Source organism: Chrysemys picta, chromosome 7 (assembly GCF_011386835.1).
Source record: "Chrysemys picta bellii isolate R12L10 chromosome 7, ASM1138683v2, whole genome shotgun sequence".
Lineage (NCBI taxonomy): Eukaryota > Metazoa > Chordata > Testudines > Emydidae > Chrysemys > Chrysemys picta.
The window spans coordinates 79027413-79053199 of NC_088797.1; the positions used below are offsets into that span (position 1 = coordinate 79027413).

A 25787-nucleotide genomic window follows, 5' to 3' on the forward strand; every position below is an offset into this window, starting at 1 on the left:
GGAAAGTGTGCAGTTTGGGTAACAGAGAGACCTCCTCCTCCACCCACAGCCCACCCCATGATTGGTGGTAGGGAGACTGTGAGGCCTTCTGCAGAGGGGAAGGACATCAGAAGCACTGGGTTCTATGAAGAGTCAAGGGTGCACATTATCTTAATAATACAAATCCCAGACCCGGCTCTGCCTAGTTTTTGCTGGAAACAATGGCCTTTCAGTCTATTTTCTGCCCCCCAAAGCAGGTTTGTCTGGCTTTTGGCTAGTTGCCAAGGTGGGTGGAGCTGGTGATGACTTTCCCTGTCAGCCAATCAGGCTGCTTTCCTGGCTTCAGCAACTCCCCTGTTCTCTAAGGATAGTCTCAGAGAAAGCTAAGGGAGGAGCCCAGGTCTGGATGAGCTGATCACAGTCAGCAGGGGAAGGAAAAGAGGAGGGAGAAATGCCCACCAACACCAGCAAGCAGAGCAACTGCAGCTGCTAAGCAAAGAGGCCAGCAGCTTTTATTAGGTACTGGGGTGAAGCTTCTGGAGAGGGAAAACTGAAGGAAGAAGAGGAAAGGAAGGCTAGGGAAATGGGAAACTGAGGGACTAAAAGGGGAAGATGGATGAATAGACCAGGGGAACCAAAATGAGGGAGTTGGAAGAAGGGGACTGATGGATAGTTGTCAAAATCAAATTGATGGGGGAAGATAATTAATGGATGGAGGAGGAGTGGGGGAAGAACTGATAATGGGAAGGGGTGGATTGATGTATTTGTGTAGGGATAATTGAGGGATGTGGAGGGTGCCAACTTCAGAACTTTAAAATTTGCATATACAATTTTTATGTGCATTTTTCTTAGGCTTTTCCCACTGTCAACATAGGCAGGTTTTGTCTGGGAAACTCTCAAGTTAATTTATAATAAAATTGTACCCTGTCCCACATCTCCATCCATGCTCAAAGTAATGGAAATAGGTTGGAAACTTTCCTAAAAGCAACGTTCAAAGGCAAGTGTTTTCTTCAAATCAACAGGAGAGAGATTTGCTGCATATCAGTTCAAGTTACCCATCTGTTCATAGATATATGGCTGTTTCTGTGGAATAAGTAAGTTTTACTGATTTTTTTTTTAAATTGTTTACTTAATTGTATATGTATGTATGATAGCAGGGGAGAGATTGAGATGGTGCCCTCTTCTGGATGGAAGGCCAGACCTGCTCTCAAATATGTGTCATAAGCCCACACACTGCTATGACTCAATAATATTTTCTTATTTGTATAACTGGCACCAAATCCCAGGAGTTAAACTCTAGGGAACTCCAGATGCTCAAGGACAAGTGGTTTTTTTAACTGGGCCTTGTATTGTACTGGTTAGTGTTTACGTAAAACTTTGTGCACTACTGGATGGAATGTCAGACCTACTCATGTGACCCTTAACTTGAGAGGTAGATGCTTGTATTTTGGAATTTAAGAATATAAATCTTATTCCTCCTTATGATCGTAAAGTTCTTGGTGACCACTGAAGCACTGCAAAATATAGATTAAATAGTACTCCTGAAGTAGTACTGCAGTAGTATATTCAGATATTACCTCAAACACATTTTATTTTTATTTTCAGTATGTCTAATTCACATATATACTGCAATAACAAACATCTTAATCTGATATAGGTCAGTGTGTGTGCATATGCCGTTTGTTTTTGTATTTAAATTCATATTCGAATGCTATATATGTATGATATTGTGTCCTTATTTTGATAGTGTTTACTATTTGAGAAAGTGATTGGCCTCAAACTGATACAAAAAATCATATATACAAGGAACTTTGTATTTCAAATCTTATTTTACTGCATTTGTTCAGCCACGTTGTTTCCGGAATTCATGTCTATGGCTTCTGGAACCAATAAAATGATATTTTAAGGCCTTGTTCTGGAGTTCCAATATGCACAGAGCTTTTAGTGAAGTGAGAGTTCTGAACATAGAATGGCTAAATACAAAGGCCCTAAATCAGCATAAAGTCATATAATTGAGTAATCTGAAAAAGAAAAACATTCGGGGTCCATAATTATGTGTATACACCTCTACCCGATATAACACGACCCGATATAACACCAATTCGAATATAACGCAGTAAAGCAGTGCTCCGGGGGGGCGGGGGCTGCGCACTCCAGCAGATCAAAGCAAGTTCAATATAACGCGGTTTCACCTATAACGCGGTAAGATTTTTTGGCTCCCGAGGACAGCGTTATATCGGGGTAGAGGTGTATTTAATATTTCTAATGAAGCCTTTACCATAGTATTTTAGATATTGTGAGTGATAAGTGAGTCAAAATCTTTGTAACTAGGGGAACCATAGGAATGGATTCTGACTTTTTTAACACTACCTAAACAGGTTTATTTGACAGAGTTTGAATGTTTTATGAATAGCTAACTGTAAACATGCTTTTGTTCATACTTAACATTTCCCTGTCTTTAATAGAAACCAACTGGCTCACATGTTTGGGATAGTCTCATTTTCCAGAGCAATATTTTTGAAGCATGGGGTTATGACCCAAATGTGCGTTGAGAATCTGTTGTCCTGGCCTCAACAATTTCCTATGGACCAGTCATTTTCTGTTTTCAGTGTGTGTGTGGGGGGGGAAATGTTTCTCTCCTTTATGTTTGTGACGATAACATTCTAATGTAAGTAGCTGCGTTAATTAACCTATTAATTAGCCTTGACTATATTTCACTAGGGAATATGCAAGTCATTAAATTTTCAGTAAGAATGTATAAATTACAGGTTTTGATATTTTAAGTGTGAAATTATCACATTTGTATGAATATGAATATAAATACCTACTTTGTCCATAATATAGCATAGGCATTTTTTAGTTTTGTGGGTTTTCTTTTACTGAAGCAATATTAAGATTTCTGCCATAAGTTCACAAAAGGAGTTGCAGATATAAAGCTATGGAAGAAAGAAATTGAGTAGTTTAGTAGTCACAGAAGTAAAATTTTGGTGGCAGGTGGAGTAAAATGGTGGTTAGGCTAACAAGCAGATAACCAACGTTACTACTTAGTGTTAATGGAAATTCCTCTTCAGTTCACTAAATAGTAGCCTGTATTTATGCAACTGGAGGTTTTGAATTCAACCTCTTGATGCATGTTTGTAGTTTAGCTGGTGCTGACGATTAGCTGTGAATTAATAGTGAATTTTTCAGTGCATTTTTGTCTTAACTTTTCTCTGTGTTAAACATTCAAATTCCATACTTCTGGGGCATAGGGGAATCAAGGTGAAAAATTAGTGGGTAGCACAGTAAGAAAGTTCACTTTTCTTATTTTTCTAAGTCAGGATTTTTTCATATGCACTGATGATTAGGCTTAGTGGGATTCAATTTTTATTAAAAATAATTTTGACAGGTAATATTGATTATTTTAAAGCATTTTTTTTCAGATTTTATCCTTTTTAATTTTCACAGCTGTGGAAAAAGATGGGTTTTTAATTTTTCCCTGAGTTATATTGATTTCAATTTTTGAAGTAGTGGGGAATTGTGGGGGGGTGTCAGACAATGAAGGGGCAGACAATAATTATTTATGACACTAAACTCTGAGATTAAAAATATTAAACCTTTATAATCATTACAAAACAAATGGTCAAAATCACAAGTCAAAATGTACAAGTAAATATCCTTAAATTAAACACTATGTTCTCAAACAGCATTTTTCTAACATTGCCTATCTGTAAACGTTGATTGTCATCTATGCAAATATTTTTTCATTGTTTTTTGTATGTGTGTTTACCAACATTTACCGATAAAATTTAAGCCTTCCAACCCCCACTGATAATAAATATCTACTATTGCATCATCTTAATATTTGCAGTGTGGCCATTTTCCATATAACAAAATGGACCCAAGGATTAATCCAGCTCTATCCTGTATGTTTTGCACTCAAGCCCTGTGAATGTTGCAATTTGCTGCTGTCTGTGCATCTTGTCAAAGATTTTTTATTCCCTGACCAAGATCCCTTTAAAGTGTTAATAGTGCTTGGCCCTCCAAAACGATGATGTTGTAGTTGTTTGTGCTGTTATAAATTCTCATGATAACATTGAATTTAGGAGAGCGCACTTGTCACTGTGTGGCCATCAGTAGCCTGGGTATAGAGTTGGGTGAGCAGAAGGTAGAAACTTGAGAGGTTGCATTATCAGAAGAAAACTCTTTGTGGGAAGGAATGACAGTGTGTGGGAGTAGAGAGGGTAGTAGGGCTTAATCTGTGCCAGGGCTGAGTCCCAGCACCTCTAGGCTTGGCAGTTCATAGCCCTGACACTTCCGAGCTTGCTGAATCAGTTATGAATGTTAAAAAAAATTGCTTGAGCTCCTAATTGATTGAGCCCCAGCACCTCTTTCATTACAAATTAAGCACTGGAGGATAGTCACAAAAACGGGGAAGAGTGTCTGAAGTAGATGGAGGAGGAACTATCTTAGACAGGTAGACAGTTCTCAAAGAGATATTGATCAGAACAGAGAGTTCCTGGTCCAAAACATGTTACCTAAGGACCCATCTCTAAGCGAGCTCATTGCAAGAAGTAGCTTTAGAAACACATTCTAATTGCATTCTTTGTAATTTTCTATCTAGAAAATTGTGTTGGATAACTTTGTAAGTTGTGAAAAGTACCAGATTTATGTGGAATTGATAACTTCTGAAGGTTGCCCACTCATATAAGCAGTTACTGTGAATATTTATGTGGTTCTTACTTTTAATGTCTAGTGTTCTTTAAAAAGAAAATGTACTAAGCAACTTCAGAGCTCAATTTCAAAGAAAAAATTACATACAAACTAAATATAATATTAACAAAACATTGTCAAATGAATTTGACAGCACAGACACGTTTTCTCTGAGGGCTTGAATCATCTGGGAAAAACCACCATAGCGAGCATTATACCATTTTGTTGTGAATATTTTGTGCATGAATTATCTTTTGCTGTGTGCTAGCTTTTGAGAGGAAAAAATACTTTAAAAACTCATTTGAATGCCTTTTGCCATTTGAGTGGGATTCACATAACCCTTAAATACTAATACTTTTATGTCTTTGGTTTATTTAACAGAAGTGAGCTGGCTTTCTTAATAAGAAAAAGATAAAAGATAAAAGGTATTGTTAAAATAGACTTAAATCAAGTAAGTCAGAATTTTCAGATTTAAAACAAGCATGAAGTGGTCACTAAAAATATTCTCCTCAAATATGAGCACAAACATTGGGGTAGCTTAATCTTAATTAAAATATCCAGTCATAGTAAATTGAGTCTCTCCCGTTGCTTATGTTTTTCCTAAAAATTGTTCTTCCACTAACTAGTTTGTAGGATTGGGGTAATTTACACCCTTTTTATTTTTAAAAGGCTTTTTATGGTTCTCATCACTCTAGTCTTTGAACACTTCACAACATTAATGGAGTTATGCTTGCTAAACCAACACTGTGAGATAAGGAATTACTACTAAAATTATGGGAAACTGCTGCAGAATTTAATTAAGGGCTTGATCCTGCACCATTGAAGTCAATGGGAGTTTTGCCTTTGACTATAGCAGGAGCAGAATCAGGCCCTAAGTGACTTGCTTAAGACACAGGAATGTCTGTGGCCGAGCTGGGAAAGAACTCAAAGCTCTTGGAAATTCCTAGGTTTTTTTTAGTATTTCCCCTTCTTCATTTGTAGTGGATTCTTTGCTTTGTTGCACATGTACAACTGCATTGGGGAGTGGGGGGAATGTCTTTCTTTAGTTACATCCATGCAATCCCATAACTGCCCATGTACTCTTTGCAGAAACCCAGTCTTGAGGGTACACTTTGGACCAATCTGGTATCCCTGTGAAATTGTGCTTCTCAATGACAGCACGTCACCTGTGCTCCAAGATCTGCTTCAGTTTGTGGATTGAATTTAACATGTTGGATATGATCTATAAAGATCAAAATGGCTTAAGACCAACTTGAGAGACCACCTCTCTCTTCAGGCCATACTATCACACTGCAATCAGCAGCCACTGGAGTTGCATTCCCCTGGATGAGAAAGTGATAGTGTTCTCTGTCTGTGGTAGCCCCTCAACTCTGAAATTAGCTTCCTCCCTGGTCCAAAATGGCCTAAATCTATTGACCATCTGTGACACAGATGCTCATTGGTGGTTCACTACTCTGTCAGCAACTCTTGTCAGGGCTGGCCTATTCACTACATCTAACATACTGTTGTCACAATATATTCCCAAAAGGTGGCATGTAATATGTCATTGGAAAACTAATAACTCACTGATCATAATATTCTTGCATGACATATGTACAGTCAGCCCACAAAGGATTATACAGAGGTGCTGGAATTATGATTAAAATGTGTTTAAACCAGGCATGTCAGTTTTTTCTACACAGAGGAACGTGTTTCAGCCTGCTTGAAGACGTGACCAAAGAAAATCACAAATACATGCCAAGCAAACAAAGCCATCAGGTCAGCAAGTAGGGAGAAAGTGATCACTTAACAATCTCAGAGGGGAATGAAGACTGTAGCCCCAGGAATCCTTCCTGCATCTTAAAGGAGGGTCAATGAACTTTCAGAGAGAATTTTCAAAGGTTCACTGGACTATAAAGAGAGGGGCAGAGACCTGCTGAGTTCTCCGTCACCTGAGGAGACAAGGAAACCCAGCGCCTTAAACTCTGTGGGGATCCTGACTAAAGGTCTACTCAGCCATTGCTGTAAAAGGAAGATTGGTGAGGAAACTTCCTTGAACAAAGATAGTAGCTTGTTAACTTTGGTCTTAGCCATTAGAAAACCATTTTTACTTTTGTTTGTAACCCTTTCTGTCTTTATCGCTTATACTTGAACTCACTAATATTTTGATTAAATAAACTTGTTTTACTTTTCATCTAAACCAGTCAAGTACTTTAACTGAATAGATGTGATTGTTTAATTCCAGTCAAGTAACAACCTGCTGTTTCTGTCTCTTTAAAGGAGCAGGGAACTTAACTTCTGTGACTGTTCCAGGAAAGACCTGGACACTGGAGGGAGGGTCGGAGACAGGTCTGGGGAAATTTGGGGCTAGGGAGGTGTTGGGGTTACTCTGCAAACAGTAACTGGGCAGTGGAATCCAGGGGGTGACCTGCATGCTTGTGTGTTGGCTGTTCCTGTCTGGGCTTTGAGCACTGCAATGTAGTATGTAAGGCACCCAGAGTTGCAGGGCAGGTGGTGACATAACCCCTTACTGGTCTGGGTTGAACCCCCCAAAAATCAGACATTTGGGGCATGCTGCAAAGGGCATTTATTTATGGGGACTGCTGAGGAAGTGGCATCTGAGGAATATCAAAAATGGGGGAGAAGAGAGGGGAGTTAAATTTTGTTTTTAAATTTATGGCAGGGATGCCTAGATCCTTGGTTTGAATGGAATTAAAGAATGGAATTGTATTAGTATGAAGAAGGGTGGAATTTGGTGTTGGCACTTACCCTTGTATGACATGAATGCATAGTTACATCCCTGGCATTGGACATTAATATGGGGCACATGAAGACCATGCTATGATGCCACTGTTGGTCAAAATACAATTTTTTTTAAAAGTATTTTTTTCTTTTAATCTGCATCCATCACAATCTCTAGACATACTCACAACATTGTTAGAAGACAATGAATGATAATTCCAAAATATGTCCAAGTTGATAAATGTCAATTTCTCCAAGACACCACAATTGGAACTGATATCTTTTCCAGATTTTGAACCCTGCCAAACTTTAGGGTTGTAATTCTGTTCCAGTCTTCATTAGAATGCTTTGTGGTGGCAGTGTAACTCTGCAACTGTGCAATAGATTCCATGTATAGTATTCCTCAATGTGGACATCTATTCTTGGCATGAAAAAGGAGTAGGCCATGTATAACCATTTTGGCATTTTTGTATATGTACTCAAAGTTGAACAAAATAATTCATTTGCTAAGAATTTGTAAGTTCTATACCTTCTTTAATGGAAGTAATAGATACACTAGTAACTTGGGACATACTCAGAACAATTATCTGGCTCTTTTGGTGTAATAAGAGTTCTGGGATAAGTTTGAATATAATAGGACCAAAGTCTTGAAGCAGACATCCAAATGTGCATTTCTGGAAGTTAGGGTTCTTCTAGCAGTCATAGTCTCTGGTGATTTTTATCTTTTCTTTCATTTTATTCTGGTCTTTTTGTATAAAACATTCATGCAATGTGTTGTCAAATTTCTTGTGTTTACATTTTCATTGTATACTATGTTTAAATCAGTATAGTGTTAATGTTTTAACAAGTATAAATTAATTATTCGAATCAACTTTCAAATATAGTGTCTTCAAAGTACAGGCCTCACTGTAGGGCTTCTTGTTTTTCAAATGCTTTACTTTGTTTCATGCAATTCTGCAAAATGTAACAATAGAATCATAGAAATGTAGGGCTGTAAGAGACCTCAAGAAGTCTTCAAGTCCTACCCCCAGTACTGAGGCAGGACCAAGTAAACCTAGACCATCCCTGTTCAGCATGTTCTTAAAAACCTTCAGGGATGGGGATTCCAGAACCTTCGTAGGAAGTCTATTCCAGAGTTAACGACCCTTACAGCTAGAAAGTTTTTCCTAAAGCTAACCTAAATCACCCTTAGTGCAGATTAAACCCATTACTTCTTGTCCTACCTTCAGTGGAAATTCAGAACAATTGATCACAGTCCTCTTTATAATAGCCCTTAACATATTTGAAGACTGTTATCAGGTTCCCCACCTCCCCTGTCTTTTCTCAGGACTAAACATGCCCAGTTTTTTTTTTTTATCTTTCCTCACAGGTCAGGTTTTCTAAACCTTTTTATCATTTTTGTTTTTCTCCTTTGGACTCTCTCCAATTTGTCCACTTGTTTCTAAAGTGTGGCACCCAGAATTGGACACAATACTCCAGCTGAGTCCTCACAGTGCTGAGTACAGTGGGAGCATTACCCGCCATGTCTTACATACAACACTCCTGTTAATTTACTCCAAGATGATATTGACTCATATTCAGTTTATGATCTACTATAACCCCCAGATCTTTTTCAGCAGTACTACCACCTAGCCAGTTCCCCATTTTGTAGTTGTGCATTTGATTTTTCCTTCCTAAGTGCAAAATACTTCACTTATCTTTATTGAATTTCATCTTGTTATAACACACCAATTCTCTAATTTGTCAAGGTCCTTTTGAATTTTGATTCTGTCCTCCAACATGTTTGCATCCTCTCCCAGCTTGGTGTCATCTGCAGATTGTTTAAGCATAATCCAAGTCATTAATGAAAATATTGAACCCAGGACCGACTCCTGAGGGACCCCACTAGATACACCCTCCCAGTTTGACCGTGAACCCTTGATAACTATTCCTTTTGAGTACAGTCTTTCAACTAGTTGTGCACCCACCTTATAGTACTTTTCCTCCAGACCACATTTCCCCAAGTTTACTTACAAGAATGTCATATGGGCCAAATTCTTCTGAGTTTCAACTGTGTAAATCAACTGAAGTCAACTGACTTACTCCAGATTAACACTCTAGTAAGACAGAGCAGAATTTGGCCCCGTGTATCCCTCCTGCCATTTTTTTCAAATCTATGTTCTTTTACTTTTTGTTGCAGTATGTATATCTTCCCAGAAATCATTTATCTAGTTTTACATTCTGTTAAACGGACAAAAAGATAAAGGAAACAACCTCTGCCAAACAATGGAGGGCGAGAGACTATGATTCACTGGTGTGGAAGGAAAAGCAAGAGTTTAAAAAAGCAGAAAAAAAGCAGTGTCCAGCAAAGCAGCATCTTTGATTCTTAACAAGGTAATAACGTCTACAGAGGCATATACTGAGGAGTACCAAACAAAATCAGCCATCCAGTGACCGCCAAATGATACTGCTCTAAAGATGGTGCCTTCAATACAAATAGTTCAACACATTCAAATATTCTTATTGGAGGCATGAATCATCTAGCAAACAGAACCGTCATAAATAAGAGCTCCCATTCACATAAATTCAGTTATTTCCTCAACCAAGCTGCATTTTCAGCCAAAGGAAATATTTGGATAACAATGTCATGCAGCTAGAAGGAAGGATGTGGGGAACCCAACGATATTGCCAATTGTCAGCATAGGTCGTGAAATAATTGAGGTTCAGAATTCAGTGCCTCAAAGCAGTTTTTCAGATTTGAAGCATTACCACTCTGTAACCTTTCTAAGGTTGGCGCCTTAGGCTTAAGTACCTGAATGTCACAAAGAATAAAGATATCTGGACAGCCAACTTATTGCTCATGAAGGAAAACAATTCAGCAAGTGGAAATAGAACTCTGAAGTGATATTCTCTGTAAGCATAGTATGGTTTAAGAGTAATTTTTAATAAGAAAGTCTTCTTTGAGCATAAAGCTATCTCACTAATATTGCTCATGTCTCTTCATTTCTCCTGTTCAATGTCAAATTTGAGAAGAAATGCTTGAAAGTCTAGAGATTTTCTAAAAGACATCTATTTGTCAGCAACATAAACAAAAAATGTTTGTATTAGGAATAAGATTAGAATAGACGTTCCTATACCGTGGGTTACTCTTTTGTAAGCTCTGTTTTACACTTTTTAAATAAATCATGTTGAATTCACTTGCACTTTTTATACATGGCACCATGGAACCTTGCGAGCAGGTTTGCTCTGCATTCTGTGTTCTTACTAGACTATAGACTCATAGACTTTAAGGTCAGAAGGGATCATTATGATCATCTAGTCTGACCTCCTGCACAACGCAGGCCACAGAATCTCACCCACCCACTCCTGTAACAAACCCCCAACTTATGTCTGAGTTATTGAAGTCCTCAAATTGTGGTTTAAAGACCTCTAGGTGCAGAGAATCCTCCAGCAAGTGACCCATGCCCCACGCTGCAGAGGTAGGCGAAAAACCTCCAGGGCCTCTGCCAATCTGCCCTGGAGGAAAATTCCTTCCTGACCCCTAATATGGCAATCAGTTAAAGCCTGAGCATGTGGACAAGACTCACCAGTCAGCACCCAGGAAAGAATTCTCTGTAGTAACTCAGATCCCACCCCATCTAACATCCCATCTCAGACCATTGGGCATATTTACCTGCTAATAATCAAAGATCAATTAATTGCATCCCGTCCATAAACTTATCAAGCTTAGACTTGAAGCCAGATATGTCTTTTGCCCCCACTACTCCCCTTGGAAGGCTGTTCCAGAACTTCACTCCTCTAATGGTTAGAAACCTTTGTCTAATTTCAAGTCTAAACTTCCTAATGTCCAGTTTATATCCATTTGTTCTTGTGTCCACATTGGTACTGAGTTTAAATAATTCCTCTCCCTCCCTGATATTTATCCTTCTGATATATTTATAGAGAGCAATCATATCTCCCCTCAGACATGTGAGGGCAGAATAGGAAACTCGCAATAGTATTGCATGAGCCAATAATTACTAATGATAATTTTGATCGGTCACTATCATAGACTGTGTGATCACATTGGATAATCAGTACAATGGCAAATGTGCCAAATTAGCAGTATATATTTCTTAATTGACTGATTCTGCTTTGGTCATCAGTACAGTTCATAGCTATTTTTTTTCATCTGTGAAATAAGAACAAGGAAAAATTTCAAGAGGTTTATCCATTTTTATACTCTTTCATTTTCATTTCTTCTCTTCCTCTTTGGCCATTCTCCAAATCTTTTAGCTTCAGAGCTAATCTGAGAGGATAGAGAGCATATTTGTAGAATTATAATATGTGGATTTGTGGTAACTTTAAAATGTAGCTGAGTTTGGGAGCTTCTCCTATATTCTCCTTGATCTCTGCCTTAACCTTATGTGACGGGTTGGATCACAGAAACCCCCTTGGGAGCTGCCACCCGATGTGCAAAGACTACCCCTGCTTCTGTTTTCCCTGCCAGCTCAGGACTCCAGCACCCTGTCTTGCTGAGCCAGACACTCCTGTTTGGCTCCATACACAGATCCAGGGTCTGAATCTCCTGTCCCAAAGCTGCAAGTTTACCTGAAAACAGCTCGCAGTAGTGTGCTTGTCTTTAGCACTCAGATGCCCAACTCCCAATGGGGTCTAAACCCAGATAAATCCGTTTTACCCTGCATAAAGTTTATGCAGGGCAAACTCATAAATTGTTCGCCCTCTATAACACTGATAGAGAGATATGCACAGTTGTTTGCTCCCCCAGGTATTAATACATACTCTGAGTGAATTACTAAATAGAAAGTGATTTTATTAAATACAGACAGTAGGATTTAAGTGGTTCAAAGTAGTAACAGACAGAACAAAGTAAGTCACCAAGCAAAATAAAATAAAATGCGCAAATCTATGCCTAATCAAACTAAATACAGATAATCTCACCCTCAGAGATGTTTCAGTAAGTTTTTCTCAGACTGGACACCTTCCAGGCCTGGGCACAATTCTTTCCCCTGGTACAGCTCTTGTTGCAGCTCAGGTGGTAGCTAGGGGATTCTTCATGATGGCTTCTTCCCTTCTCTGTTCTCTTCCCCCCCTTTATATATCTTTTGCATAAGGCGGGAACTCTTTGTCTCTCTGGGTTTCCACCCCCCCTCACTGGAAAAGCACCAGGTTAAAGATGGATTCCAGTTCAGGTGACATGATCACCTGTCACTGCAAGACTTCATTACTCACTTGCCAGCACACACATATACAGGAAGACTCACAGGTAAATACAGCCATCTGCAGACAATGGGAGTCATCAAGATTCCAAACCATCATTAATGGTCCACACTTTACACAATTACAATAGGCCCTCAGAGTTACATTTTATATTTCTAGTTTTAGATACAAGAGTGGTACATTTATACAAATCAGATGATCACACTCAGTAGATTATAAGCTTTGTAATGATACCTTACAAGAGACCTTTTGCGTGAGGCATATCCCAGTTACTTACATTCACTTATTACCGTATTTTCTGTAAAACTATCTCAGTTACATTTTATTGACTTATTATCAAGTTTTTATAAAACCATATAGACTGCACAACGTCACACCTTACAAAAAATTAAATGAAATATTCCAGTGTTTTAAATTTTCATTAAAAATGAATACAAACAGAAAAACATAGACCGGTTTGTTACAATTTGAAAGCACACATGTGTAAGTTTTGCAATTGGGCAACCAATAAAATGAGTCATGAAACACCTCTCAGAATTCTTCTAATAGTCTTTCAGTCTATAATTCAGGAAGGCACAGGACAAGGGTGAAATTTCCCAATTTATTCTTATGTAAGCAGAGTCAGAATGAGCTCTCCCCTGCTATCTGGTGGTGAGCTGTGGAAAAAGACTTCAGGGGCTGATCTCGTTTGCCTGGGCACACCCACCCTGCCTAGGATGATGGCACTGCTTGCCCAAATGGTCACTTTGGCTGCTGTGGGATCCCCAGTCTCTTTGTTATTGGGGCAGGAGTAATAAAGTGTTGTTATCCTGGTCATGTGAATCAAGGACAGTAGAACTATACTTGGCATTTTAAGCAGCACTCACTAGGCAAAGGACATGGGTTCCAAAGCCCAGTGAATTGAGCGAGGCTGGGAACAAGTATTTATACCTGGTAGTGTGGGTCATTCTGAGGGCCCTAAACACCACTCTGACTCCTCTTCCTCTCTCCACTGTGTAATAAAAGCTAATTTTGACTCCATTAGGAGTCTTGTTACATGCTGCAGAGCTGAAATCACTGCTAGCTAGGTCTGAGCATTAGACCTACTTTGGGGAAGTGGTTCTGATGCAAGAGGACTATCCAGGTGCCCCAGTACTGAGGCTCCCCTACTAACAGCTGAAATCACTAAGAGCTGAAATCACTGAGAGCGGGGGGGGGGGGGGGGGAGGCTGAAGACATATTGTGAGCGGCTATTGGAGAGGCACTGGCTGGTGGTGAAGACTGCAGCAGAACGCCCCAGAGAGGCATGGCAATCAGCCGTCGACCCGAGCAGCGGAGCATATAAGATGTCCCCATATCTCGCCCCCTTCCACCTGGGCTGGGAGGTAAATGAACTTCTGCAGATGAACTTCTGAACTCTGGGGCTGCACTGACCAAGGACAGAAACTGTGGGAGGGGTGACTTTTGGGTTGCTGGACTCAGGAACCAAAGGGAAAGGACATGGCCCAATCTACTTGGGGGGGGGGGTCTTCTGGTTCATGGTTTGCGTTTATAAACCCTAGTTGTGGTGTTTTCCCAATTTAATGCTGAGTTGTTTGTCTCCTATTATTAAAGATTTTTGCTACACTGAGACTCTGTGCTTGCGAGAGGGAAAGTATTGCCTCTTTGAGGCACACAGAGGTGTGTGTGTAATTTTCCCAGGCCACTTGGGTGGGGGCTCAAGCTGCCTTTGTATTGTACTATTGAAAGGGGACCCCTATGAATCCGGCCCTTGTTGCTGTCAACTCTGCCTGGCAGAAGGGTTACATTTACCTTTGGGAATTTTCTGTCTTAACCTGCCCATTATTCAGAGAATAATTTGCTTAATGCCTTCTGTTTCTGCAAATATTCTTGCCAGCAAACTTCACTAGACTGTATATGAAGAGCAAATACAAAATGGGGCCTGAACACAGCTGAAGTTAATTCACAAAAATCAGTTGAATTTTTGTTGCAGTATTTGCTCACCTCTATTAGGCCTAATCCAAAGTCCATTGAAGTCAATGGAAACATTACTCGTAGTCATCTTAAACTGACTTTTGCAAACAAGGTTAAAAGTCCAGCTTTATGCCTAGTAATAACAGTCATCATGAGGAAGATTCCTTTATGGTTCTGATTCATGCTACATATCTGAAGCTTACAAAATATTAAGATCATTGTTTTTCTTCTGTATCTTCCTCCTGGAAAAGCAATTCTCCTCAAATCACAATCTACCACCCCTATCCCTGAATACTGCTTAATCTCTGAGCTGTTCAGCAGCTACACATATACTGGTTTGTTGCCAGTTTATCTGCCTATAGTGACAAAAGAGAGTGGAAAGAAAGATAAGGAAAGAAAGGAATAGAGTGGAAAAGTGATAAATATGGAAGAGAAGGGAGAAAGGGTTTCTCATCATTTTCCCTTTGTTCCTCTAATCCCTTCTCTGATAGTCTCTTCGTTCCATTTTTCCATTTCACTTATTGCGTGTTCTCCTCTCTCTCCTCTCTTCCACTAAGATGTTTAACTTATTTTGAAGTCACCCACTCTGCCCTCATTTTTCCTTTGAGCCTGAACGAGGGTGAATGAGCAGTCCTGGATGAAATGCTGCTTCTTCGTAGCAGACAGTCAGAAGCTTGCAGTATGAGATGCTGATTCAGCACATGTGAAGACCTATGGACTTAGTACTATGGCATGACTTTATCAACCAGCATGCTAAGGAACTGTCAGTGTGCGCCATTAGGGTTGAGCAGGAGGGACATTTCTCATTAATCCTCTTCCCATCTGAATCCAATCCTAAAACAACCCTTTTCAATTTCCAGCATACAGACTTTTTTTTGTTTAAATTTAGGATGTACATTATAATTTCCTATGAATCACATTTGGTTAACTAAAAACCAGGCTGTGGATTATCTGTGTCTGTACAAAGGAATCTGTGGCAAGATACAGTCCTTATTTAATTGCCTCTCTGTATATAGGTAAGGAGATGGATCATTTTTATTTTATTTTATGGATTTATAGGCTTTGGATGCACAGCAGAAAGGACGTTGGGGAAGGCAATATCCAAGCTGTATTGAGGCATCAATCCCTCGTTGTTTTGCAGTTCAAACTTTGCACTTTACACATGCCTTTTCCTTGTTATATAATATGAGATTACATAATGGAGAACTGTAATTTATGTAATCATTAACCATGTTATACCATAGCTACAATTGGTGAATCGTTATCAAATGCTTGGGGCTAGAAGGGGGGCATGTACGTGCTGGAAACTGATTGTTTGCTTATGATTCATGAGTAACATTTTGAGGAGAAACGGTAGATTTTTGTCAAATGTCTTCAAACATCTCTGAAAATAGAATCAAATGAGACAGGCAATTCCTTAAATAGTCAGTATATTACATCTAAACTGCATAATCACTTGCAGTCTATTTTTTGTTATTGCCTCGTTTGGGGCCTGTTTCAGCGCTGTTATGGTAAGAAATGATCACTTGCATGAGTGCTACATTGAAATCAATGGATGTATGTGCTGCTCATTGAGTAAGGATTGTAGGGTTTGGCCATTGTGACATTAACACTTGTATTTCATTGTAGCCTACATTGTGACTTGCCTCTGTGAGAGGCATTACAATCCGTGTACAATTGAGGAACTAAGTTCTCTGACTAGTGCAGCATTTCCCCTGAAAATGGAAACAGTTGCACATGCTCCCTGATGTTCCTCCCTGTTTCCCTAGGCGAAGCAATGGTGAGTGAGAGAGAACAAAGAAACCCAAGGGGAGAGCAAAGTCCTTTTTTTTTTTTTTTTTTTTTTGAAGGTACCAAGAGAGGCAGAGGTCAGAGGGAGCTCTCTACAGCCTCCCTCTTTCAGCTGTTGTTCTCTGCTGTGGGAGGGAAGAAAAGAGGCAGCACAGCCTCTGAAAGATTCCAGAGTACAAAGTGTCTTCTGTGTCTTGAACCCGATCCATGGTTCTTGAAAAAGAAGAGCTCACTCTCTGACTATGAACACTGTTTTAACTGCTGTGTCTAGTAGAAGACAATTACCTGCTGTGGTTCAAGGCTCAAGCCTTGACCCAAATGTGGCTCTTCCTGCATGTGCACAGGAAAGGGGACAGGATAGAGAGCCTCTGAATTTGTACAGGACTCAGACAGAGTGTTAGCACTCCTTGTGTATAAAGAGGGGCTGGCTAGCACCGCTTGTAACACACTAAGCCCCAAACAGTGTCCACCTGAGTTGGAATCATAGTCAGTGCCTTGAATCCACATTGCTAGTCACCTGCTGGCATCTGACACTAGCCAGCAGGTGTAGAGAAAGGGAACGGCTGGTTATACCACTTTAAAAAAAAATGTAGTAAGCACTGTGAGATCTTGCCCCAGCTCCCATGCACTGTGAGACACTTGCCCCAGCTCCCATGCACTCCTAGGGCATTTTGTCTGTATCTCCATTTAATAAGCAAAACGCGACACGTGGCTTCTACTTAGCCATCTCACCTGTGCAGGCCTCTCGCCCCCACAATGCAGCTATCTGCTTACAGCTGTGATTAGTGCACAGGTTCCCCCTGCCCACCCCAAATGTATTTCTCAGGCCTCCTGGAGGTAGAGTGTTTAGTGAAGTTGTGGTGTTACTGAAATACAAGACTATACCACAAAGGTCACCATAGTTGTTGATGGGATCTATCTTGTTTTGTTAAAGATATTTCTCTTTGAGAATTGTATTATATTTGTCAGAAAATATGCATTAGTAAATGTTGTGATAGCTCCCAGTCCTGGAGTGGCAGAAGAGGGTCTGCATAACCTCCCCCAACCCCACTTCCCACTCTGATTCTGTGAAAAAAACTTCTCTGAGACAGATGACTGTGGGACACCATCTAATGGTACATTCTCTGCATGTACCCTCTCTCCACTTCCCTCAACCACTGCATAGGGATTATGCTACAGAAATTATTTCTATGCCATAATACTCTTTTGAAAACAGGAATGATGGGCTGCATTGGTTATTACCTGAGCTTATAAAACATGTTTTATCTATCTAGAAGTAATATTTTCACTTAGAGGCAATGGAGTAATGGAAATTTTGTGACATGGGGTTTTTGTTTGTTTTTTAATTTTGCTAGCTCTTGCTCATTCTCCTTGAGAAGCTGGGATATGAGATTGGGTATAAATTTGAAAGAGCTAAATGACTTCATAGTGTATCAACATTTCAAGATGAATAAGCATTCAGGAAGACAGCCTGAGGCAAGGGGGAATTGATGTAATATTTGAAAAGCATGGTTTTATAGTTCATAGGAAAATCTCTCTGCGGGACCATGCCCAGTGCTGACAGTTTTGCCATAGGGTTCCGATAGATCAAATAGTAGGAGAACTCCGCAGCTGGTAAAAGTGGGAAAAATACAAAACCACAATTTTATAATGATTGAACATTGATATGTGGATTTGCCATTGTAGCAAGACTTCCAGGGTCTTTGGAGCTAGGACATAGTACAAAGGCTTAAGGAGAAGGCTGCTCTGCTCAGAAAGCCTGACTTGTTTCAATGACCAGTGGTGACGTAGCCAATCCTATAAATCCCGAGGGGAAAAAAATCACTGCATGAAACTCTATGGGAATAGGCCTAATAAGGTATCCTTTCCTGAGGCAAATCTCCTGCTGAAGTCACTAAGAGGTTTTTTTGTGTGACTAGGGAGTGCGGAGTTGGACCTAAAGAGTAAGGGAAAACTCCAAATATTGTCTGAAATGGTGACCTCGGCTTTAATCACAGTCACAACCACAATACAGTTGTCCATAATTTGTTTTCAATGGGATTTTCCACTGAGTTGCATTCACAGCTCTGTGGAAAACTTGCATAATACTTCCTTCTAGATGTATTACGTTCCTAATTTTAAGGAGCACTGAGAATCTCGAGCCCTATTGTAACTTAACTCCACCACCAGCTCTCATCTTTTCCTTGGTCCTGTTAGGATCTCCCAAAGTGTTTGCCTGCTGCTTTTGCCCATAACTTGTACAGAGATGAGAGTTGAGGGGTAGAGGATTAGGCTCCAGAACCATTCGCCTCCTGTACCCCTCTTGTTTGAGGATGCAGGGTGCCTTTTTTGTCTTGAGGATGCACTGAGAAAAATGTCTCCCCTACAACAGCAGATTTCTGAATAACAAGGTTAACTGAAAAGAAGAAAATGGAGTATAAACAAATAAATTGTTGGCGTAACATACCTAGATTTACATTTCACTTAAACTAAACTAGGCAAGGCAGTTTTAGTTGATAGAAAAGAAATGCAAATGCTTGCACATTCCAAAAATCAATCTGTGACTCTGGCCTCAGTGTTGGACTTCTAGCAATCCCTAAAGAGAGGTTCTCCTCTGTCACAAAGTTCAGAGCTCTCTCTTTTTCTCCTGTCCTTCCCTGACTCTGGGTTTCTTTCCTTTCCAGGCAGCAGTCACTCATCATCTAGGGCAGCCATGCCCATTCTCCAAACAGGTTTTCGCCTATTACCTACCATACCATCAAGATTTTTCATTTTCTTCTTTGTCTAGCCAATACCTAAAGGATGATCCCTTGAGTATATAGTGGCTTTTAATACCTGCCTTTCAAATGCATATTGACCCGCTTCAGTGACTGCATTCAGAGACTTGCCCATCAAGTAAAATAGTTTCTGATGAGCCATATGTTGTGTTCATTTGAGGAAGGTGGTTTTCCTCTGTGGAGCTTTTCTAAAGGTGAAACTCTTCTCTGGGAATGTCTACACTACAAACTTTTGCTAACGCAGTTAGTATATCACTTGTGCATGTGCATACTTGTCTCCTTGCATGGTGTATTCACCATGTGTATCGCATGGTGTATGCACCATGTGTTCTTGCTGCACAGTCCACCATGGGTAGGTATCCCAGTGTGCAACTTAGCACCGTCCAGCACAGTGTCTTTTCGGAAATTTTGGCAATGCATGGTGGGGAAGAATTGAATCATGCAGGGGTGACTGGGACTCCGGGGTCAAGTTCCCATTATGCAACATATTCACCCCATAATTCCATCTCTATCCCATACATTTTTGCACCTATTTTGAAAATCCTAAGAAGCCATGTGGGATTTGTTGCTGTCTGCCACCTCTGACAGAAACATGGAAGTTGCACAGTTCTACACTATTGTCAAAAGCATTGCGGGCAAGAATGCAATGATCCTCTGGAATCTGTAGAGTCATGAGAAGAGCCACAGGAAACATGACAGTTTCCTGGAGTCAGATTGCTGGGGACATAGTGAGAACCAATTCAAGATTGTTGGTGGCATTCTCTGAGCAGCTGCAAATGGTGGAGTGCCATTTGTGGGCCTGAAAAATGAACGCTGACTGGTGAGATTGCATTGTAATGCAGGCTTGGAATGATGAGCAGTGGCTGCAGAACTGTCATATGCGCTAGGCCACATTCATGGATGTGTATGCAGAGCTTGCCCCAGCCTTCCAGTACAGACACACCAGAATAAGAGTTGCACTGACAGTGGAGAAGCAAGCGGTGATCGCGCAGTGGAATTGCAGTGCCAGATTGCTACTGATTGGTGGGAAATAATTTTGGAGTTGGAAAATCCAACTGTGGGGGCCATTGTCATGCAAGCATGCAGGACCATTAATCATCTCCTGCCATGCAGGACTGTGAGTCTTGGCAATGTGCAAGACATGATGGATTTGCAGCAATGGGGTTCCTGAACTGCAGTGGAGTGATAGATGGCACGCATGCCCCTATTTTGGCACCAGACTACCTTACCACAGAGTACATCAACAGAAAAGGCTATTTTTTAGGTTTTGCAAGTGCTGGTGGATCTCTGGGGACACTTCACCAACATCAGTATTGTCTGGACAGGGAAGGTGCATGACACTGGCATCTTTAAGAGCACAGAAGTGTTCAGAAACCTACATGTGATGGGTTCGGTCACAGAGACCCCCTTGGGACTGTCACCTGACAAAACTGTTTTCCACTGCCAGCTTGGGATTCCAGAACCCTGTCTTGTTGAGCCAGATGTGCTAGTCTGCTGCAACACAGACCCATGTCTGGTCCACGCCCCCAAAGCTGCAGACTTTAAACAAAACCGCTCAGCAAGTCACCTATCTCCAGCACCCAGACACTCAGTTTCCAATGGGATCCAAACCCCAAATACATCCGTTTTACTCTGTATAAAGCTTATACAGGGTAAACTCATGAATTGTCTGCCCTCTATAACACTGATAGAGAGAGATGCACAGCTGTTTGCTCCCCAGGTATTAACCACTTGCTCTGGGTTAATTAATAAACAAAAGTAATTTTATTAAGTATAAAAAGCAGGATTTAAGTGATTTCAAGTAATAACAGACAGAACAAAGTAAGTTACCAAGCAAAATAAAACAAAACATGCAAGTCTAAGCCTAATACATTAAGAAACTGAATACAGGTAAATCTCACCCTCAGAGATGTTCCAATAAACTTCTTACACAGACTAGACTCCTTCCTAGTCTGGGCCCAATCCTTTCCCCTGATACAGTTCTTGTTAGTTCCAGCTCAGGTGGTAACTAGGGGATTTCTCATGACTGGCAACCCCCTTTGTTCTGTTCCACCCCCTTTTATATCTTTCGCACAAGATGGGAATCCTTTGTGTCTCTCTGGGTTCCCACCCTTCCTTCTAAATGGAAAAGCACCAGGTTTAAAATGGATTCCAGTATCATGTGACATGTTCACATGTCCTGTGAGACTTCATTACTCACTGGCTGGCACACACACGTATACAGGAAGGCTTACAAGTAAACAGAGCCATTTACAACCAATTGTCCTAGTTAATGGGAGCCATCAAGATTCCAAGCCACCATTAATGGTCCACACTTTGCATAGTTACAATAGGACTTCAGAGTAATACTTCATATTTCTAGTTTTAGATACAAGAATGATACATACATACAAATAGGATGAACACACTCAGTAGATTATAAACTTTGTAATGATACCTTACAAGAGACCTTTTGCATAAAGCATATTTCAGTTACATTATATTCACAATGTCACACTACAAGAAGGGATTTTCTTTCCCAACAGGCAGATTACCAGTTGAAATGCCAATAGTGATCCTGAGGTACCCAGCCTACCCCTTACTCCCCTTACTCATGAAGCCATATACCAGGCTATCTCAACAGCACCAAGGAAAGATTCAATTACTGGCTCAGCAGATGCAGAATGACAGTTAAATGAAGGGATCCTGAAGGGATGCTGGCATGTTTACTCACAAGCTTGGATCCCAGTGAGAAAAATATCCAAATGGTTATAGCTGCCTGCTGTGTACTGCATAATATCTGTGAAGCAAATGGGGAAAAGTTGCCACCAGCGTGGAGGTGGAGTGGCTGTCTGCTTAACAGCCAGATACAAGGGTTATCAGAAGAGCTTTATGTGGAGCTATGCAGCTCAAAGAGGCTTTGAAAGAGGACTTTAACAGTGGGCCCCAGCAATGTATTGTGGTGTACTATGCTTTATTGAGCTCTGCAGTTCGAGGGCCTGTTGGTGCACATCTAAGAATGTAACCATGCCAGTGCACCTATTAATTTTGTCGTGTTTGCTGTACATTTTTGATTATTACATTGTGTTGGTCACTGATCCTATGAGTTGTGTCAAAGTGTACAATCACAAGTTAAGTGGGTGCTTTCAATACTGCCAGCCATTCTGCAGGATATGTTGGGAACTAATAAAGATAATTCATCTTCCAAACAATAGAGATTTTTTGAGTAACAAACACTTTAACAACATTTTGTGCAAGTTAAAAGCAAGTACATTAAAATTCAATTTATGGAACTGAGCTTAAAGAAGGGGAAGGAACATACTATTCAATTGTAGCTACACATACATTAACCTTGGGTCTCATGGATCAGTGTATGTGAAGATGTGGTTGTCCTTAATGTACCCCAGTGTGGAGTAGTAAGGGTAGGAATGTGGCTCCTGCTGCTATGTGGAACATTGGTGTAGGGGGAGTGTAGGGAGGTGCTGACTTCAAAGGGAGGACTTCATGGACTTCAAAGGGAGGCAAGTCGAGGATTGTTGAACCTGTAGGTCCACAAGAACAGCTATTGAGTATAGGGTGATGGCCTTGAACACTGACATTTTCCACAGGGTGAGGGTGACTTTAGCTGGTATCTCACTCCTGAGGGTAACAAAGGCACAGAGAGCACAGCTGTTGCTGGCATCCCAAAGTCGCCGTGGCCCATATAATGATAGCCCATGTACTGCAATGGTGCCTGCTGAAGTTATCAACAACTGGTGTGGGAAAGTGTCTTAGCACAGAGGAAGAAATAAGGCTGCCATCCCTAGGAGCCTTCAGGAGAGGATTGCAGAGTGCCTCCATGGAAGCTTTATCGAGATCTCACTTTGTTCATAAACAAACTGCTCTGCCAATCTCCCCCTCACTCAGCCCCCGCCTAACTCTATAGGGGAATGAAAAGCTGATAACTCTACCTCTCTTTACTCATACTAGAAGAGGTAGTGGTACAACAAATTCATGAAAAGTCTATAGCTGTGTCCTGCTACGTTGGGGGTGTTATCATTGTAATGGAAAATACATTTATACACTTACCTGAAACTCCTTCCCCTGCATTGGGCTAATCCGTGCTCAGCTGCCAGGACTGACTAGATTGTGGAGTCTCAAATGGATCCTGGCTTGTGGCATAGCAGGACCCCTCAGTCACATGTCCTCTATCCTCCTCCTCTGCCTCACTGTTCATGGCAGGGGTCTGTGACTCAGGTTCCTGAGAGGTAACCATAGTGTTCTTGCAGGGTGGTGGAGTCTCCATCAAATATGGCAAGCAGCTTATTGTAAAAGTGGCAGGTCTGCGGCTCAGTATTGGATCAACTATTGGTCTCCCTTCCGATATGCCTGCCTCCGTTCCATCTCTTTCACAGAGCACTGCTGCTTATCCCTGTCATACCTCTTCTCCTGCATCCTACATACAATTTGCTCATCCGTGTCCACATTTCTATGGCTGGTCCATAGCTGTGCGTGCACAGCCTTTTTTCTCCACATGCCCAGGAGATCCAATATCTCCTATCTACTTCAGAGCATGTGTGTATCTGGTGTGGTCAGCTGGGCAGTTGCTCACAACAATGGAGAGCTGGCAGGTGTGCTCACCAAACTGGGCAATCAGGAAAAGGAATTTCAAACATTTCTAGGGCTTTAAAAGGAAGGGAGAGGGGCTTCCAGTCTCCATGACTGCTGGGCAGTGAAGTTCACAATTGTGACCAGACTGGTCAGTGTTGGGCATTGTGGGGCAGCTGCTGGAGGACTATCAAGGTCGACATAACCGTGTCGACATTCGTGCTGCATTGACCGACCATGGCTCAACACTGCTTGGGAGGTGGTTCCTATATCAGTGTAATGGAAAACTTACATTTATAGGAGCCAAATTTAGGTGTAAACACATGCACAACTAATTTGATGCAAGGCGGCTTACAGTGACTTAACCCTGTAGTGTAGATCAGGCCGCCTGGATGTCCCTTGGTTCTCAGATATTTTTATTGGCTGATATTCAATCTATCATACTCAAAGTTTTTCAAAGGAAAAATAAATGCAAGCAATATGTTCTGTAGTACTGTCTATGAACAAAACTCTAGCAATGTGTCATCGTTCTCAGGAGATAGCTCATTAGTTAAATATAAACAGCCTGTGCGTCCTCCTCCTCTGTTTTTATTCCCAGTATCTACTATAAATGCCATATAAATAATGTAAACGACGCAATTTATTACATTGACATCTTCATCTGTGTAAGTTTTCATAACAGATTTAATTTGACTGAATTGGTCTGTATCTGTTTATTTCTTTCTGATTATATAGTAGTTGCCAATTTTTAGTTTATTCATGATCTTGCCAGTTCCCTGTGGGTCAGTTGTTCTGCTCATAAATAAATAACTCCTGCACTGGTTCTTCTTTCAGTGCTTGCTCATGTCGATTCCATTCTAGGTGTGCGTGAGCCCACGTGTGGGGTCGTCGGAGAATTTTGCCTTAGTGGTATCTGTAGAGCCGGCTGTGGCGTCCTCTTGAGTGCTGTGCTCATGCGCTGCCCTCTCAGTTCTTCCTTACCGCCCATGGTGGTTAGTCGGAGCACTTTTCCTTGCTTAGCAAGGGCTAGCGGTTTTCGTCTTTGGACTTTGTGTCTTAGGGCCTTGTATATAGTTAACTGTTAAGTAGTTCCATGGTCGGGAGCGCTGATGTATGCCTTCCTGCCAGTGCCATTGATTCACAGGGTCCTTGTGAAAGTCAAGCAAGACAGAGCAAAGATTATCCTGGTAGCCCCCACATGGCCTTGCCAGCACTGATTTGGCATGTTGCTGAGCCTTTCGGCAGCTGCCCCGCTACAGCTGCTTCTTCGGCCAGATCTGCTGTCCCAGAACCATGGCAGTCTGTTGCACCTGAACATGGTGGCACTGCACTTGATGGTTTGGCTACTGCATGGCTAAGCGTGGATGAACGGGCATGCTTGAACCCGTGTTCAGCAGGTCTTTCTGGGCAGCAGGAAACCCTACACGAAGCGAAGTGAGAGAGGTTCATGTGTTGGGCCTCAGAGCAGCGTATTCAGGCCTCAGAGGCCTAGCTGCAGGACATCCTGGATTATTTGCTGCACCTCAAGCTCCAAGGCTTGTCCTTCTCTTCAACCAAGGTCCACCTGGCCACCATTTTGGCGTTCCATCCTCCGTACCAAGGCAGGTCTATCTTCACCCACCATATGATGACACATTTTTTGAAGGGTCTGGAGTGCCTCAATCTGCACATCTGAGACCCAGTTCCCCCCCGGGACCTGAATCTTGTGCTGTCAAGGCTTGTGGGCCCTTTGAGCCTTCCTGCTCTCTCCTGCTTCTCTCCTGGAAGGTTTCATTCCTGGTCGTGATAATGTCGGCCTGCGGGATGTCCGAGATCAGGGCGCTCACCTTGGAGCTGCCCTATACGGTCTTCTACAAGGACAAGTCCAGCTACGCCCACACCCAGAATTTCTGCCTAAGGTCGTTTCCCAGTTTCATACTGGCCAGGACATATACTTACCAGTCTTCTTTCCAAAGCTTCATGCGTCAGATGAGGAATATGGGCTACACATCCTGGCCTTCTACATAGATAGAATGAAGCTGTTTTGTAAGTCAACGCAGTTGTTCGTTGTGGTGGCAGACAGTTTGAAAGGTCTGCTCAAAGGATCTCGTCCTGGATCACGGCCTGTATCCGCTACTGCTATGAGCTGGT

General features: G+C 41.3%; 1 protein-coding gene across 3 annotated transcripts in view; it reads left to right on the forward strand.

Moving 5' to 3' along the window:
• The first annotated feature begins 370 nt into the window (after positions 1 to 370).
• Positions 371 to 25787, forward strand: part of PHYHIPL (phytanoyl-CoA 2-hydroxylase interacting protein like) — a 95921-nt gene continuing 70504 nt past the window's right edge. Inside the window, exons 1-2 of one of the 3 annotated variants that reach the window (XM_065551862.1) lie at positions 371 to 498; positions 933 to 1073. The gene's annotated coding sequence lies outside the window, so the exon portion shown is untranslated. Of the gene's footprint in view, positions 499 to 873; positions 1074 to 25787 lie in introns of those variants that run through there. The other 2 variants (XM_005307464.5, XM_008163206.4) reach the window with 2 other exon arrangements.